The sequence below is a fragment of the Montipora capricornis genome, chromosome 2, assembly GCF_036669925.1.
Source record: "Montipora capricornis isolate CH-2021 chromosome 2, ASM3666992v2, whole genome shotgun sequence".
NCBI lineage: Eukaryota > Metazoa > Cnidaria > Anthozoa > Scleractinia > Acroporidae > Montipora > Montipora capricornis.
This window is the reverse complement of record NC_090884.1, coordinates 37,324,241-37,329,909: the sequence shown is the minus strand read 5'-3', so window position 1 is coordinate 37,329,909 and position 5,669 is coordinate 37,324,241. Positions and strand designations below refer to the sequence as shown.

At 38.0% G+C, this 5,669-nt stretch overlaps 1 protein-coding gene across 1 annotated transcript in view; it reads right to left on the bottom strand.

Annotated features, from left to right (window-relative positions):
* LOC138020554 (tol-Pal system protein TolA-like) overlaps window positions 1-1,327 on the bottom strand; it is a 19,254-nt gene extending 17,927 nt beyond the window's left edge. Inside the window, exon 1 of the mRNA XM_068867526.1 lies at window positions 1,256-1,327. The gene's annotated coding sequence lies outside the window, so the exon portion shown is untranslated. The remainder of the gene's footprint in view (window positions 1-1,255) is intronic.
* Window positions 1,328-5,669: the final 4,342 nt, after the last annotated feature.

Below are 5,669 nucleotides of genomic sequence, written 5' to 3'. Positions count from 1 at the left end.
ATGGAATAATCTACCGGTATTTTTGAAGAACAAACCGATAGATAGATAGATAGATAGATAGATAGATAGATAGATAGATAGATAGATAGTATATTGCAAATAGAATTACAGCCATTCGAATGAATTAAAGTATAGCATTACAATAAAATCATAAACTTTAAAAACGACAAATATAATAAATGAGAAATTTATATATAAAAATTTATAAACTATAATAAGAAATATATAAAGATAAATTACTAACTGATCCAGAATGCTACAATTGCGCATTAATAAAACTTGACTGGCACCGTTTCGTGTGACACTTACGTCGAATGAACCTACAATTGGATCTTAAAATATACGGGCAGTCGAGTGTGGCGGGAAGAAGAGCACGAAGTTTTTGCTTCGGATTGTTAAAAATATCATCAACGAGGCGTGGAGTTAAGGCCTCAGGACGCTCCGATAGCCTCAGTTAACCTGATTTCTCTAGTGCCTGTGCATAAGATATATCTGCGTATAAAATCCGTAGAGCGCGTCGTTGTAATCTTTCGAGATCTTCGCTTACATAATTAGGTAAGGCGTTGTGATGAACTTCACATGCATATTCTGTGAGCGGTCTGATACATGTAACATAGAATAGTAAAAAGGCCTTTCTCTAAAACTTGTGCGCGTCTTTCCGGAATTGTTTTTCTTTTTGTCCAGAAGCAATGATAGCAAACCACCTAATCAGTTGTCAATGTAATCCAATTAAATCTTGGGCTACTAAAAGAGGACGACGCAGCAAGTGACGCACTGCTGTAAACAAGTCGACGAAAACACAAACTGACGAAACCAACTTAAAAATGAATCCTTGAATACCAAAAATTATAATAAGATGAATGGGCAGTCGATGTTTGTTTGCACTGATTAACGCGATTGACTCAAAATTTGGAACACTGGCGCATGCATAGTAAACAGCAAACAAATCTATTCGATGATGTATGAATAATACCTGTGTGCTACGTTAGACCTTTCGATTTTACAATTAGTCATTTACAATTAAGATTAATATTTGCTGCCACTGGGAATACCGGCGAATGATATTCAACAGTCAAGCGTTAATACATTAATTATTCACTGTGCCCGTCGAAGAATTTTTACTCAAATTCTACTTCTTGTCACTTGTGCTAATAGAAATTCGACTTTTCATTTAACGAATCCAAACGACCACGGAAACTACCATAAATGGGTCTGTCTACATTTCAAAGTGTGAACATATATTGATTACACTTACCTGAGAGTTTCGGACTCAAACTCCTTTACAGTAAACGGTACAAAAAGAGTTTCGGAACTTTTGAAAGTTTGCTCGAGGACAAACCGAGCAAAATCATGCAAATTGAACGTTTCCTACAAATTTGAATGGGAAGACGCCTTTCCCGTCATCCTTGGCGCAACAGTACATTACGTCATTGGCTTTTCAGTATATTCTTTTCCAGATTAAAATTGTGATTTGGAAATCTAAATCCTGCCCTTTTATTTTATAAGGGAAACTCAGGGCCTCCCAAATGTTAAACTACGGCGCCACTATCGAATTTTACATTGATTTTGTTTTCATTTACGTCACGCTACGCTACGTCTGATAATTAACAACACAGTACCTCTGAAGCGTGAGCCATTTAGGAATGTCTGTGGGCATGAATTAAATTATACATGTCGAATTTTTAAGTTACGTGTTTCTATTTACGTCACGCTACGTTTAGTCCGGTAACAGCGCAAACTGAAAAAATGTTTTTGTGCTGTCTCCTCGCGTGAGACTCGCGGCTCGCGCTCGCTTCGCTTCAAAATCGCAAGGAAAAAATAGCGCCTGTACAGAAACACAGTGGAAGGCCTGCGGGCATACATTGAATTTTATATGCCTGGTTTTCACATGAATGTTATCAAACACTATGGCAACAAGACCCCTATAAGGGCGTATCCGTAGGATGCACAAACTGTTTAAACACAAATTGTCCAGTTACAGTGAACTACAACTACGAGTAAACTTTAGAAAATGTCGAGAGATTACCAGGAAGGTAAATCTGTAATTTAACGAGAAGTACAGTTTTTAACCCTTTAAGACCCGACGGGTCTGACAGACGACTTGTCTGCCAAGATAGCTAGAGTTAAACAAACTCTTTGGAATGGGCACACTTATCTTGAGTGAGTTCGTGCTTATTATCTTGCTTAAGCAATTATTGTTGTCTTCGTCTACTCAAAATTTTTGCTTGTCATATCGCTTGTCTGATAACAATGTCAATCACAAGCATTAACCTTTAACATGAAACTGCTATAGAATTTAATTTCACACAATCAGTGCATCCGTGTATATGTCGTGGTTTAATTTTGCCCTTGGTTGATTTTTTTTTAAACCAGCTCATTTTTTTCTACCCAGTTTGTTTTGTTTTTTTTTTTCAAACCAGGAATATAATTTTAAACCAGCTTATTTATCAACTGTCTGAAAAGGGATTTTTATCTTTTGGGGTGTGGTTTAAAAATAGGGGCATGGCTTTTTGCGGGGTATGAAAACAAACATCACTGGTAAATTGATCTTTTCCTCCTCCCTTTCACCTTTCCCTTCCTTTCCGATTATCCTCACTCCAATTTCCATTCATGTGTACATTAACCATACCCCAAGGACTGCTACTGCCACCCCCTGTCTACAAATCATACTTACAATTTTCTTTTGCAGTAAGTCTTACCTTTCTGCCAGAGTTCGAACCACTGCCCTTGATGTATAGTCCGATTACTATCCCAGAGCTTTCTCCACTGAGCCACCGTGAACTGGTTAGAAATCCCACCCATAAATGTTGATACGAATAATTGTTATTGCGTCCCACTCTTCCCTCGGATAACATTCGTAGTCATTTGCATAATCATAAGCAGGCAAATGCAAAAAATAGCCTGCGCTGTTGTATACTTCATTGTAATTTTTGGATTGAAAAAGACCAATAAAATTCAGCTTGAAAGAGAGGTTCTGAGGACAAAGAGAAAGCAAAGTGGATGATGTGCAAATATTTCAGCCTACATTCATTCCAACGTGTTTCTGTTGTTTTTGTCCTCAGTGCCTCACTATCAAGTTGAATATTTGATATTTCGACAATGGCTTATTTGTCCTGAAATCCCAGGAGTCATGTCAGAATATTCATAAAAAGTGAACAGTGCTTACTTTTCATTACAATCTCCTACGAACTATGGCTTCAAACTGTGACGATTCCATTACAAATTGTGTAGACAAAATGGAATTTCTTCCTGCGCTAAACAGCCTTAAAGAACAGCAAAAGACAAGTAAATCTGAAATTAGTTTATTCGTAGACGACAATTTCTATGAGCGATGACATCGAGAAGATCATGACAAAATCAGAGGTACAGCACATCAAGCGAAAAAAGTAGACGGTGAATTCGAACAACCAAATCATTACTTGTGACAAGGTGGGTTTTTCTAAGTGTCAGCTTCATGAAGATCTCTTGTTTGCACACAACAGAGTTTCACATAAAGGGCGACAGAAGAGAGAACACGGGGTGAAACAGAACTTTGCTGAAGTCAGTCAAAGGGTTATTAAGCTCTCAGTTGTGAGCTTATGTCGACTGCTTGCAGAACACAAACCAATTACCAGTAGAATCAAAGAGGTAACCAATCCATTACAAGCACCGTGATTCTTGTCAATCCTGGATATTGATTTGATGGACTTTCGGAATTTACCGTGCACATGTCGAAATCCGCACAAGTGGGTTATTAATCTTATCGATCACCATACAAAGTTCGTCAATTCACATCCCTTGCATGCAAAATCAGCAGATGAAGTTCGTGGTGCTGTAAAGAATTACTGCTTTTCCTATGGATACCCGAGAAACATTCTTATAGACAATGCAAAACTCAAATCATGTTGCGAGGAAAATCAAATCAAGCTGTCCCATGGAGCGGCAAGAACTCCAACCACACAAGGTCTTGTGGAAAGAAGCAACAAAACATGGTGAGAAAATATGAGGTCAATAATTATGGGGTCAAATAACAAGAACATAAGCTTACAGCTTTAAACATTATCGTGTTTAAATAAAGGTATATCTATCTATCTATCTATCTAACATTGAAAGATGGTGCGAGTACACAATGCAGGCTTCATATACTATGAACATCACCCTCCACAGGGAAATAAATACAACACCATACGAAGCAGTTTTCGGAATAACGGCACATCGTGAGAACCACCAGAACACTGATGAAGACATTAAATGTCAAGGGGAAGCCAATGAGCTAGCCCCTGGTAAAAACACTTTAGACAATGATCCGTGTGAAACTGCTGAAAGAGCAGCCAAACGCCAGAAGATACGTGAACGACAGAGTCAACACAATGAAGAAATGGTAAAACAAACCAGACAGTCAAGGATGGCACATTACAAGATCGATGACATGGTTGCAATCAAAATAGACAGGGTAGACAAAACGAGTCCTGTACACCCGAAAATGCTGTTGCGCAAAATAATGGAGATTAGGAAAGACTATGCTAAAATTGTTACTCCACAAGGAAGCATTAAGATTATATGCTTGCACTTCGAGGAATGTGACACGCCATTATTGCAAAGAAATTTCCTTCACAGCTGCTTGCAAGCAAGTTAATAACAATACTTGTCAGTAGCATTTCTTCAGTTTGCAAATAAATGAAGTAACAACACTTTGTTTTGACTGCATCTTTATTATTTGTATTCAGATTAAATTTGAAACATAAAATGAATCTATACATTTGGTTACTTTAGTGGACGGTGTCTGTTACCCAAACCCCATTACTTAGGTAACCAGTCAAACATCCACTTACTAGGCCTAAATACCAACCCATTTTATGACCCCAACCCTAACCTTTCTGAAAACAAACTTCAATTTCATATTGATAACCCTAAACTCAAACTGACGCAGTCCTTAGGCCTAAGTGCAGTATCGTGACCATGATCCACACTTTCTGTTTGAAGCTAATCATTCATAGGCTCCTTTAATCCACATTGGTGGGAGGGGAGTGCTCTCAACACTGCGCCATCCCTGCACCCCAGTTCAATACTTGAACTGGTTTGAAAAAAAAAACAAACTGGTTTGAAAGAAATAAACCAGTTTGAGAAAATCTAAACCAAAAATCAAATTAAACCACAACATATACGCCCCCAGGCATCTTGTTCTAAATTAAAATGTTCATAAAATCACTATTGTTCGCAGCCTGTACTTCCAATCCATATAACACTGTTCCATGAAATGAATCCCTCATCCACTTCAAGAATGAGCTGGGAAAGGAGACTTTTGCTTCTTTGCATCAAACTGTAAAATGCAGCCGCCGTCTTCGAAATTACGCAAAATACGTTAAATGCACCGTAAACATGAGTTCGTGGAGCACAGCCAAGGTGTGGGCTCTTCATGCGGGAAGCCCTGAGACCGATACCTCTCATATGGACAAATATTATACGTTTTTTTTTTACTTGATTTCTTTTTGTATTTTGTTGTTAGAGGCTTTTTTCCAAATGTTCTTTTCACGTTTTTGATTTCTAAATAGGGAGGAATGGCGTTGGAATTCGCAAACAGTTCTTCCTAATAGCATAGAGCAAAAATGATTTGAGAGAGTCAAAGTAAACTCGAGATGTTTCCCATACAAAACGCGATAATTTCAAGTGGTACCCTTTGTCGAATAACT